This window comes from Acomys minous (assembly GCF_964271855.1).
Source record: "Acomys minous genome assembly, chromosome: 4".
Taxonomy (NCBI): Eukaryota; Metazoa; Chordata; class Mammalia; order Rodentia; family Muridae; genus Acomys; species Acomys minous.
This window is the reverse complement of record NC_140486.1, coordinates 72,143,680-72,157,488: the sequence shown is the minus strand read 5'-3', so window position 1 is coordinate 72,157,488 and position 13,809 is coordinate 72,143,680.

The window sequence follows — 13,809 nt, the reverse complement described above, 5'->3', positions numbered from 1 at the left end:
GGCTTCTATTGCTGCAATGAAGCATCATGACCAAAAAGCAATTTGGGGAGGAAAGGGTTTATTTTTCTTATACTTATCATGGAAGGAAGTCAGTATAAGAACTCAAACAGGGCAGGAACTTGGAGTCAGGAGCTGATATAGAGGCCATGGGGGGGGGGTGCTGCTTACTGGCTTGCTCCTCATGGATCGAACTCAGGACCACCAGCCCAGGGATAGTACCACCCACAATGGCCTGGGCCCTCCTTCATCAATAAATAATTATGAAAATGTCTTACAGCCAGATCTTATGAAGGTATTTTTTCTTTCAATTAAGGTTCCCTCTTTTCAGGTAACTGTAGCTTGTGTGTCAGTTGACAAAAGATTAAACCCATACAACCACCAAGACTGGTGACTTCAGTTCTGTCCCCAGGACCCACATGGTAGAAGGAAGGAATTCCTAAGTCTCCTAAGCTGCCCTTTGACTTCTATGTACGTGTATGGCATCTGCACACCTATATTCCTACACACACACACACACACACACACACACACACACACACACACACACACACACACACCACAGAGTAAATAAATATATGTAAGATAAAGATATACATAAAGATATGCATAAAATCTCCCATAACTCATGATCTCTCCCTCTCTCTCTCTCTCTCTCTCTCTCTCTCTCTCTCTCTCTCTCTCTCTCTCTGCATATTCTGCCCAACTGTGCACACTATACATTCTTCATCTCACTCTGCCTTAACTTCCTCTCACCCATCTACCAAAACGACTTTTAACAGGCTCCCCAGCGACTTCCAACCTCCCAACCTAATGGGCACCTTTGAATTTGTGTCTTATTCTTGAACCCTTTGGAGTGTTGGAACCAATTGCTATTCCCTGCTTAGCAGATCTTCGATCTTTCACCGCCTTTCCACAGGGAACAGATACCAACTTCCATTCATCACCCTGGAGAGCTGGGAAGAATACATGGCATAACTTCTAGAGTGCCAGAGCGCCATCCCATTTCCCCTGGACAGCTGCTGAACCTCCTAGCTCTGTCTTATTCAGTCACCTCACTGTTACAGGGTCTGTGCTGGCTCCGCTTTTTTTTTAATGTCAACTTGATACAAGGTGAGGTCTTTTGGGAAGAAGAAATCTTAGTCAAGAAAGTGTCTCCTCAGGATTGACCTAGAGGCAAGTCTCTAGGGAATTTTCTTGATTGATGATTTTTGTGGATCCAATCCACTGTGGATGGTGCCACCCTGGGCAGGTGACCCTGGTCTATAAGAAGGCAGGCTGAGCAGCCATGGAGAGCAAACCAGCAAGCAGAACTTCTCTCTTGCCTCTGTATCGGCTCCTGTGATGGACTTATAAACTATAAGATGAAATAAACCGTATCTTCTCCAAGTTTTTACTCTTGGTATATTATCCTAGAAATACAGGCTGTAACTTTTTTTTTTTTGAGACAAGGTTTCTCTGTGTAGCCTTGGCTGTCCTGGACTCACTTTGTAACTTTGTAGACCAGGCTGTCCTCAAACTCACAGAGATCCGCCTGCCTCTGGCTCCCGAGTGCTGGGATTACATGTGTGTGCCACCATGCCAGGCTCTAAGACAGGATCTTTAAAATGCCAACAGGTGGTACAGGGCAGCGACCTCTTGAGAGGGGAAGCAATGAGAATCCTACAAATGATTTCCCCGGGCATGCCCAGGTCATATTAGCATTTCACCCATTTGTGTCCCCTTCCACTAGCATGTGATTCCAGGAGGGACAGGGACTTGAGTGTCTGATCCAAATCCGTAGCCAAGCACCGGCCCATTTTTAGCATCCAGTGCATTTTCTGGTTGGTATAAATACGTAAGTGGGTCTTCGGTAATTTCTGGCCCCCCTCCATTGCCTGTGTCCTATGTATTTTCACTGTAAGTTACATCGAAGTTACCAATTTCTTTCCACTACCCTACACACACACACACACACACACACACACACACACACACACACACACACACACACTACCTAGCTCAATTTGCCCATTATTTGTATTTATTTTTGATAAAAAATATATTGTATGAGAAAAAATTTAAATAAAAGAACATTTTATAACCAAAAAAATACATACCCTGAATTGGTTCTTTAAACATCAATTTCCTCCTACAACTCTGCATTAGAAAGCATCAGTGGTTTGTCAGGGTTAGTAAGAAGAGACCATTTCACTCCAGGCCTCACAGCATCTGTGACTGTGCACGAAACCTGCACAAGTGCAAGGCAGTCAACACTGCAGCATGGATGGGAGAGGGAACTCATGGGTCACTACTTTTTTTAATTCTTTTATTTTTTGAGATAAGGTCTCTCTGTGTAGCCCTGGCTGTCCTGGACTTGCTTTGTAGACCAGGCTGGCCTCGAACCCACAGCGATGCACCTGCCTCTGCCTTCTGAGTGCTGGGATTAAAGGCCAGCACACCTGGCTGGATCCCCACTCTTAATGGAGAGGAACAGTAAACAGTTTCTGGCTGCTGGGGAGGGGGGGAGACAGTTGTCAGTTTTGCTGGTTTTTGTTTGTTTGTTTTTAGGGGTGTGGTCTTTGTTAGGTTGATCATGCCCCAGTGGATGGCTCCACACTCATGTGCAATGTGTGACATTAATTAAATATAGTTAAGCATAAAAGAGAAAGAACATAAAGCTTAGAGTGTGTAGAAGTGGAACTGGAGAGGGAGAGTAGGCACAAATATGAAAAAAATATATTGATACATGTATGACACTGCTAAAGAATAAATTAAAGATTATAGTTAAAAAAAATAATGAAAGTGAAAAAAAAGGACAAAATGTCCCCCCCAAAATGACTCCAAAATCATAAAAATAAAACAGCAAACTAAAGAACCAAAGCAAAGCAAAACAAAACAAAGAAAAAAAAAGCAAAAACAAAACAAAACAAAACACAACAAAAAAAAAATCCTGCAAGAGGGCAGCCCTTTAGAGCTCATCTGCTCTGCCTCTAGCTCTGTCCTCCCACTGCACTGGACACCACGGGATTCAGCTGGCAGCTCACAATGGCTTTCATCTCTCAGCTGTATTGGTACAGATTTCACATTCATTTGCTATAATGGAGATTACCCACTAAAATATAACTAACAAATCACTGTAGCGGTGACAACTCTGAGCCCAGTGATAGGCACAAATAGAAGAAAGGTGTCTATCATTGACAATGGGAAAAATGAGAATTTACCTGTAAGAGTTCATTGCTATCTCTCTGACTCCTAAGGGAGACGAATGTCTTGCTCTGAATACAGGCCTTGGGTTTTTCAAGCACAGTTGTGATGGAGGCGAATTCCTCACCTACAGGCATTTTCTATGAGCGTCACAAGACAGCACGCTAACAGCCTTGCATTGACTATTGAGCCTGCTATGTTTTGTTGTTTGGCTTTTGGGCGGACTTTCTCCAAACACAGCGTCCTGTTCAAACACATGTTCTTACTTCTCTGGACTCTTTTATTGTTCTGTGTAATTTAGCACATTGTTTTTTCAGGTAACGAATAAGCCTGTTGTGTGTTTAATCAGTGTGAACTGATTTTGTAATTGTTGAATCACATATATTAAAGTGGCAAAATGCATCAGTGGCTTTGCAACTTTCAGGCCCAGACTGGAACATAAATATCTATCTTTTTTTTTCTTTTTCTTTTTTTTGTTTTTCGAGACAGGGTTTCTCTGTGTAGCCTTGGCCATCCTGGACTCACTTTGTAGACCAGGCTGGCCTTGAACTCACAGCAATCGCCTGCCTCTGCCTCCCGAGTGCTGGGATTAAAGGCGTATAAATATCTATTTTAAGAGTAGGTACTCTTGGAAGTCAGGGCTGTAATCCCAGATACTTGGAGCAATGAAGCAGAAGTTTTCTTATAATAATAGATAATCCCAGCATTCGACTCAGGAGCCAGATGCTTGAGTGAAAACCTGACAGCTCAGAGAGGCAGAGAAAGCACCCAGCTGACCTTTCTACTCAGCTCACATCCCTGAAGGAAAAAGCTCCTTCTCCATGCTGTTTTAAATACCCTTTTCAATGCATCCCCTTTCTATTTGAGCCATGTCAGCTGATCCTTGCTCTGCCCCTTGACCTGTGGTTAACTTTATTTAATCCTGTTTACAGAAGCTCTTAGATAAAGGTGTGTGCTAGGGCTGAGCCACACCACAAGTACTTGTCTACAGTAAACAGAAAGCTCTAGGATCAAAGACTTAGCCACACCACAATTAGAAACAGGCTTTTACAGTTCACAGTTTCAGGGTTCACAATGGGATTAAATATCCTACAATATTCCCCCCCCCCCTTCTGTCTAAATAAAAGACTCTTTCTCTAACATCAATAAACTATGTACTGTCTGGTAAAAATTACATTCACAATGTGCAACCCATTAGTATTTGGCAACCTTGGAGAAAGCACTCTATTATCTGTCCTAGCAAGGTGAGTCCCAAGTTCTGTTCCTAAAGCACTTTCTATTATAACTTGCACTTACCAACCTAAAAACATCTTTTTGGATCTTAAAACATTTTCTTAAATCCTAAACAACTTAATCTTCACTGTGAGGCTATAACTATCTAGTCTTCAACCCCATCAGAGACCTGAAAAGGACAAATATTATCTGCATTAACAGGAAGTGCAGAGCAAGCAGCTTCCAAAACTATAGAAATGACAGAGACTGCTGGCCACTTGGACGGTCATCCAAGATTCCTCTGCAATGCTGGAGCACCCATCTCTTTGGATTACTGGCCCAGAATATCTGTCATATTTTTCTGTGAAACAGGAATCATGAAGGACTTCTCTACCTTGTGCTGGCAGAGTCTGGCAGTCTCTGCTTTCTCTGTGTCCTGCTTATGAACAGCATACCATCCGCAGGTGAAGCAAGGGCAGTTTCTTGCCCAGTAGCACCTTGCCACATTTGAATCAAACTCAATAAGGAGGTTCGTTGATGTTCATCATCTTCTTTGAAGTAGTACTGGGGTGCTGTCGGGAGCTGACGTGCTTCTCTGTCAAAAACATCTTCAATAAAAACATCTTTAAATGCCATATTCTGTAGATCTCTGAGGTTTTTAAAGAGTACCTATCTATCTCAGTATACTTTAATAGGCGAGTGTTACTTGTCTCTAGCTGTTTACTCTCTGATTAACTGAGAAAACACGCTATTGACCTAACAACGGATCCTGGGAAATATCAATGTGTCTGGCCTGATTTTGTTGTCTTATGGCCCTAGCTTCCTCTTTTCACCACTTTCACCATTGTAACTAAGGACCAGCTTTCAATACTGCTGTTGCCAAGCCTTTCCAGTCTTGGGGAATAGTTTTGTTCTGAGTTGCCCATGAATTTAATATCTATTTCCTATAGGATGAATGTATACCATAGGAAACAATCACTTCCTTAAATCTCAAATCTGTCTATAGGATTCCATTTAAACTTCTCCATAACTTGGGGGTACTTACTGTCTCCTGGTATGTCTTGTATAGTAACTGGATAGACTAACAACCTTGGGACACCTCTTTAAGTTTCATTATGTGGTGTCATGGTAGGCTTTTGCCTAAATTCCTCTGTTTCTGTGAGTTTTTCTTATTCTCATTTATAGGTCTTTCTAAGACTTGTCTACATTCCTCTGTCTGTGATTTTTTTCTTATTCTCATTTATAGATATTTCTGAGGCATGTCTAAATTCCTGTAAATATTTATAAGGCTTGTATCTTATTGATCCATTTTTAAAATATTTTTCCTTTTTATGTATCTCTAAAGAATTTTTTCTTGGAGCAGGTGCAGAAAGCCTATTAAGGGCAAAATGTAAAATATCCAAACAATAATCATCACAAAGCAGTATTGAAATAATTTAAGTTAAGCCACTTAGCCTTTTATGTTCTGCTTCTATTTTCAAGCCATCTAGCATAACACTATACAGGGTCCTAAAGATTTCTATTATGGTACTTCCTACCCTTAACTCTCTCCTTGTGGACTTCCCAGATGACTTCCCAAATCTGATGAAGTTATTTCTCTGTCTGTGTGGGCATGCCACGTTTTGGAGTACCAAAATGTTGTTTTAAAGAAGAAAATCCCAAATGTTTGATTTACCAATAAAGACTCAGGAGCCAGATGCTGGGGTGAAAACCTGCTACCTCAGAGAGGCAGAGAAAGCACCCAGCTGACCCTCCTCCTCAGGTCCCAGAAGGAAGAAGCCCCTTCTCCTTCTCCATGCTGTCTTAAAAAACCCTTATCTCAATGTCCCTCCTTTCTGCTTGACCCCTGTCACCTGGTTTCTTGTTCTGCCTCTTGACCTACAGTTAACTTTACTTAATCCTATTTACAGAAGCTCTTGGATTAAAGGTGTGTGCTAGGGCTGAGCCACACCACAAGTACTTGTTTACAGTAAACAGAAAGTGCTAGGATCAAAGGTTGGGCCATACCACAATTAGAAACAGGCTTTTACAGTTCATAATCTCAGGTACATAATGGGACCAAATATCCTGCAACACAGGAGAACATCTTCCCCACCCACCCCCACTGGTTTTTTTGAAACAGGGTTTCTCTGTGTAGCCCTGACTGTTTTGTTATTGTTGTCATTGTTTTTTGTTTGTTTGTTTTTTGGGACAAAGTTTCTTTGTGTAGTCTTGGTTGTCCTGGACTCACTTTGTAGACCAGGCTGGCCTCGAACTCACAGAGATCTGCCTACCTCTGCCTCTTGAATGCTGGGATTAAAGGTGCACGCCATCGTACCTGACTGTAGCCCTGGATGTTATGGAACTACTTTGTAGACCAAGTTAGCCTGGAATTTACAGCAATCTGTCTGCCTCTGATTTCCTAAGTGCTGGGATTAAAGGAGTGTGCCACCACACCCAACTTGGGATCTCAAATTCAAGGCCAGATTAGGTAATTTAGTAATATCATGTCTTAAAAAGTAAAACATATGATGGGACTATAGCTCTACAGTAAAGCTCTTGTGTGAGGTCCCATTATAAAATAAATAAATATTAAAGAGAGAGAGAGAGAGAGAGAAACAAAGAAATGAATGCTTTGATGAGAAATATCATGGTGGAATAGAGTCATACAGTATTGGCTTTAGAAATTATGAGGAAGTACCTGGTCGAGACCATGATTACTGAGATGCAATGGAGAGAAGAAAAAATTCTAACACTATAATTAGAATGAGAAACTTCACATTTATAGAATCACACCTTACATATCTTTGAAGTATGTACCATCTCTTACATGACTAGATAGGCAAGAAATCCAGTATTTCTTTCTTATCCTCTTTCTCTTTTGTATGGACAGTGACTCCTCATGCTGGTCCCAGAACTTAGGGACCCCCTTGAAGCTGGAAGACCCCTCTTGCTGAGGACCGGTAACACAGCACTGCTGTGTTTTTGTTTACAAAGACAAGCGTGTGCGCTCACTCAACCAGTGTGGGTTGTTCTTTGAAAGATAAAGGTATTGGATGACTACTGACTTGCCCTTTTCCTACCTTCCCCCTTCCCTCCCTACCCTTTACTCATGATGGCCCAGCTTGCACTTACTACATCTGTAACCCACAGGCCTCACTTCTGGATCTTGCTGAGGTAATCTCAGGAGATGGCCTTGGGCCACCTCTCCCTATGGCCACTTGGATCCAGAGAGGCCATAACCCCTAGGTGCTCAACCCGTTCCCTTCCAGGACCAAGAGCCTGCCCAGAAGATAGGCTCTTACTCTGATTTGACAGCTCAAGGAACCAAGTCTTTTGAAAACTTCAAGTGTGTTCTGTCTTTGGTCTTGCCCTGAGAAGTTCAGAGATGTTGAGTGTGAGTCTCCTAATTCACTGTACAGAATCCATTAATTGTGTGCGTTTCTTTATTCTGACTTTAAGTCATGAACCCATGATCACCCATGGAGAAAGGTGGCACAGAGGTGAGCTTGTGTGACCATGAAGGGTAAGCTACATGTTTGCACACTCCTCAATGAGACTGTGTACATGAGACGTGATGAGCGTATGAAAACCCAGGCAGCAAGCGGCTGCCAGAGGACTTCAGTCAAGTTGCCCAGAAGGTGGTGAGGCAGAGGGGCATGGGGGAGATGCACTGAAACACACAGGAGAGAGAGGGAAATCCACAAGGTGTGAAGGATTGAAAATTTTGGAGCCAGACTGAAGAAACCTTTCCTGCTCCTCAGGCTGCACAACTTCCTTGTGAAAATGGGGGACCAGGGAGAGAGGAGAGAAAATGTACCTAAACTGTCAGAAGATCTCTGCACATTAGCTGCTGTCACCATAGATCCCTTGCTTGCAAACACGGAAGAACATTTTCTCTTTTCCTCCTTAAGCATTTTCTTCTTCTTCTTCTTCTTCTTCTTCTTCTTCTTCTTCTTCTTCTTCTTCTTCTTCTTCTTCCTTCCTTCCTTCCTTCCTTCCTTCTTTCCTTCCTTTCTTTTCTTTTTTTCTTTTTTTTTGGGGGGGAGAGGTTTGAGACAAGGTTTCTCTGTGTAGCCTTGGCTGTCTTGGACTCACTTTGTAGACGAGGCTGTCCTTGAACTCACAGTGATCCACCGGCCTCTTCCTCCAGAGTGCTGGGATTAAAGGTGTGCACCACCACGCCAGGTCTCTTCCTTCTCCTCCTCCTCCTCTTCCTCTTCCTCCTCCTCTTCTTCCTTCTAGATTTACTTATTATTATGAATACAGTGCTCTACCTGCATGCCAGAAGAGGGCATTAGATCACATTATAGACGGTTGTGAGCCACCATGTGGTTGGTGGAAATTGAACTCAGGACCTGTGGAAGAGCAGTCAGTGCTCTTAACCTCTGAGCCATCTCTCCAGCCCCACATTTTCTGTTATGTGGCTGGGTGACTTGAGCATTGACAAGGGCAGATCTAGGGACCTGGAAATGGTGACTGTTGCAGTGATGTAGGTTTCCTCTTGCAGAATGCCACTGAACTGACTTTTGGGTGATGTGGATTTTGGTGTTGGGAGACCAAGAAGGGCTAAGTGGGAAGCTGGGAGGGCCCAGCTAGGGGAAGTACACACACACACACACACACACACACACACACACACACACACACACACACACACACAAAGGAAAATAACAATACAAAATAAAACAAAAAAAGGCACTTCTAACACAGAGGTAAGACCTGCTTGTTTGTTTTTAATTACTCGTTATCATATAGGCTGCTTTTCTTCTTGGCAAACATTTCCCTTGGGCTTCTAGTGATGTTTAAACAACAACCCAAAGTCTTAATTAGTTCTTTCTATAATGTAATTTGTAATATTTCTTTTGTTGTCATTGTTCCCAGGTTGCTGCTGAGGGCTGAGTTACAGTCCTTTCTTACACAACTGAGTAAGCGTACAGTAGTGCTTTCTTTTCCTTTTAGTTTTCTGCCAGAATGTGGAACTAGATTGTGTTGTAACCTCTGAGATGTTTTCTACAGAAATTGTTATCTGACAACAGACATCAAATCCATGCACTCTGCAGGGCGGTCCCTCGCACACGAGCCTCTGGCCTGATCAGACAGTGCTTCACCAGTGAGTGAGGTCCACTGTTTGTCTCCATCGCTTGGTCTGTGGTTCGCTTGCTTGTGTTTAAGATTTTTTTTTCTTGGTCTCCATGAGCTTTGACTCTTGTCACAGACCCCAATTAACAGTGAAATTGCATAGAAAAAAAATGGCACTTTACTCTCAAAGTACCGCAAGAACTGTCCAGAGTCCCTGTGACTCTTTCCTTCACTGGGGACCTCTTCCCTGGGACACAACGCTTCTGCCCTGATTCTGTAAGCAGACAGCTCTTGACCCACTGTTGACTGTGACTGCTGTGCAGCCCTCACCGTCCGCCCAGGGCTCTAACCCCTCCCTTCTAGTCTCTGTGCATCTAAGCACAGTGCTGGCTATGGCGGCTTCTCTTTGCCCAAGCCCTACCCTGACAGCTGTCTAATTGTCGTTCTCTCCATCAGCTAAAACCCATGTCCATTCACACTGATCAGATTTACCCTAATATTTACTTGAAGACAACTTTCTCCTTTCTTCACATTCAGTTTGTGTCAAGCCTGCCCTATCTCTGTTAGTTCTAGTTTTCCCAAGGAGAACTGCATCAGTTAGAGAATTGTCAGAGACTTCTGTCAAACATGAAGGTTTACCTTCCTTCTCAGTAAACATCATCTCTGATCCCACTGGGGATCCAGGCTCCTACCATCTTACTTTGTCTTTTAAAAAAATTATTTTTTTTTTGAGGCAGGATTGTATGTAGCCCAGGATAGCCTCCAATTTACTATGTAGCCAAGTATGATCTTAAACTTCCAGTTTTTCTGTCTCACTGGCTAAGTGCTTAAGACTGCAGGCATTTGTCACTGTGCACAATGGATGCTGCGCTGGCATCAAACCCAAGGCTTCATGCATGTGGCCAGACACTCTACCAGCTCCTTGTTCTGTTTGCTTGTTTGAGACCAGGTCTCAATATATAGATCAGGGTGGCCTTATATTAATGATCTTCCTGTTTCAGCCTCCCAAGTGACCAGAGAGCAAGCATATGTCACCAGGCTGGGCAGCATGTGGCTTTTGTTACTCTGAGATGGCAGTTTCTGCAATCACATGCTTGCTTCTGTGAGCAGGAGGGGAAAAGGCTAGCAAACATCCCTGAAATTGCACACATCTCTTCCTCTCATAGTCACAGCTCAGCAAAGAAGCCTTTAGGAGCACCGTCCCCAGTGTCCCTACGGTGAACCCCACCGACATCTGAAGACTCTGCTACTGAGCAAACAGAACAACCAGAAGCCTCTGAGACACCTCAGTTCCAAAGGGCACCCCGACTCCCTCCTTCCGCAGCTGTGTCTATGCTGCCACAGTTGGCGATTGGTTTAATGCTCCAGTCTTGGCTTTGAGAACACAGTGGCAGGGACCCAAAACACAATTCTTTCAAACAGGAACTTATCCGTGTCCCTGTGGCCTCTATTTTACCTCTACAGCGTGGAGAGTGCTGCCATCTTGCTCTGGCAGCTGCAGTTGTACTTTTTTCAGAAAGCTGGATGCCCAGTGAGAGATGGCTGGGGTCTTAGAGAGAGAACCGGCACTTGATGCAACAGAGGCTGAAGCCTCGCTGCCCGGCAATCCTGTGGCTTCCATTTGCAGCCAATCGCCCACCTCCTATCTGTGGGTCTCCAGGTTACTTTGAAATGCTCAGCTTTCTCTCTTGCACTCAGGCCATGGCTTGGGTGACGTTTGCCATCCTCTCACCTTTCCCGTTTCCTCCTGGCAGATCCTCATGTTTACACTCGCTTCACATCCAGACGGCTCTCTCCTAGAATCTGCATGCTTTGCTTTGTGTGAAGTTCCAGGGACACCTTCTCTGATATCTACCTTACTGTGGGAGGAGGGTCTACTTTTCTTTGTGTTTTGGTATTCACTAAAGCTTTCTATTTGCTACAGAAGTCACTGTAAGACCCCCACCCCCGCCTCTCTCCCTCCCTCCCCCCCCTCTCTCTCTCTCCCTCTCCTTCACTCCTTCCCTTCCCCCCTCTCTCCCTCTCTCCCCAATAAAGCAAAGCAACCCAAAAAGTCTCAGGTGAAGGGATCACACAACACCTCAAAGATCAGTTAGCTGTCTTGCAGATTATTCGGAAATAATTTTAAGCTTAAGCGCAGACCGCCTCTGCTAGTACAATGCTTTGATTACACGTGGCCCTGTTCTGTAATTCTGTTTAAGATGAAGACATGGCCTGGCAACTATATAACATTTTGATGTGTGTGCTCCACCCCCTCAACCTTGTAAATTTCAAAGTTATACGAAACGAAAGCCAACAAGAATATGAGCCCTAATTTTAACCATGTGTCTTAGAATTAGAATTAAAAAAAATATTCCATGTATGACTAACTCAGAAATATATGCTACAAAATTAAATCTGAAAAAAAATATGCATCATATGCTTCATAAATTTCTCTTGTCTTCAGTGCCACCACCACTGTCCCCGTCCCCAGAGTTCATTCATCCCTTCCTTCTTTCTATATCCACCCATTCACAAGCATCTTTGCTTTCTCTGTAGTCTCTTGGATTTGTCCCCAGGTCTCAGCTTCAGCTGTCACTTCCCAGAGCCAAGTCCTTATCATATCCTATATAAATTACTGCAGCGGCCCCGTCACTGTCCTCCTCACTTTCTATTTATCCCCAGGACTCCTGCCAGATTCATCGCTGCTTTCAGCGTCCCTCTCCTCTGCTTAAGGCCCTACACTATGTCCTTGTTTCTGATTACCTCGAATCTGAGCTTCTTCACCCGTTCAATAGTTTGGATATGTCTCCACAAGTACTCGTACTGCAGTCTTGATCTCTGGTGTACCTGGTGTGATGGGAAATGTTTGGACTTTGGGGAGACTGCGTCCAAGGATGGACTGGCGATGTTACTGTGTAGTCATCCTGTCCTGGGTTCCGCACGCTGCAGCTTAGACTTTCAGCCTCTGGAACTGTGAGCCGATATATTTCAGTTTGCTATAAATGACCTCATCTGCATTATTCTGTTAGGGCAGCATAGATCGGGGCAAGATGTCCCCACGCTTTCGTTTTCTCTTGTTGAACACCCCACGTCAGCCCGTGGTCTCTCTGTTCTTGTCACCACGACTTTCAATACGGTAAGTGCTTATTTATCATGTATTACCATTTTCACATGTGTCTGGACAACACATCCTCCTTCCAGCCAGCACAGCCTGCAGCCGTGCCACCACATGTAAGAGTTTGACTGTGAGCCACGTTTACAAAATGTGAAGATTATTTTGAGGCGGTCATAGATAGTCGGCTTGTGCACACTGTCTCTCCTTAAGTGTTTTGTGCTTTTCCATGTGTCCATCTGGATGTTAGTTAGTTGGTATTTAATCTCTGAGGGCGGGGAAGCAGAGGAGAGTAGAGAAGCAGTGGGCCATGGTAGCACACACCTTTAATCCCAGCACTCAGGATGTAGAGGCAGGTGAGTCTCTGAGTTCAAGGCCAGCCTGTTCTACAGATAGAGTTCCAGGAGACCCAGGAATACACAGGAAGACTCTGCCTCAAAAAACCAAGGGGGGGGAAACAAGGAAAGGAAACCCATAGGATATGCAATTAATTTTTCATGCATTTTGCTTTACTTATTTTCTCTCCTTCTTTATCAGACTGTCTCATGTAGTCAAAACTGGTGTGTGTATGTGTGTGTGTGTGTAGTGTCTGTGTGTGTGTATGTGTATAGTGTCTGTATGTGTATCTGTGTGTGTATAGTATCTCTGTGTGTGTGTAGTGTTTGTGTGTCTCTGTGTGTGTGCATGTGTGTGTGTGTGTGTGTGTATGTGTGTGTGTGTATAGTGTCTGTATGTGTGTATGTGTGTATGTAGTATCTCTGTGTGTGTGTAGTGTTTGTGTGTCTGTGTGTGTGTGTATAGTCTTTGTGTGTCTCTGTGTGTAGTGTTTGTGTGTCTCTGTGTGTGTATGTGTGTGTGTATAGTGTCTGTATGTGTGTATGTGTGTGTGTAGTATCTCTGTGTGTGTGTAGTGTTTGTGTGTCTGTGTGTGTGTATAGTGTTTGTGTGTCTCTGTGTGTAGTGTTTGTGTGTCTCTGTGTGTGTGTGTGTGTATGTATGTGTGTGTGTAGTGTTTGTGTGTCTCTGTGTGTGTATGTGTGTGTGTGTAGTGTTTGTGTGTCTGTGTGTGTGTGTGTGTGTGTGTGTGTGTGTGTGTGTCTAGGTCAGAGGACAATTTCAGAGTCATTCTCGCTTTCCATTCTGTTGGGTCTAGGAATTAAACCCAGGTCATCTGAACTGGTTGCAAGCACTTTTACCCACTGAGCCATCTTACAGGCCAGATCTTTACATTTTACTCACAAGATTCCATATCAGTCTTA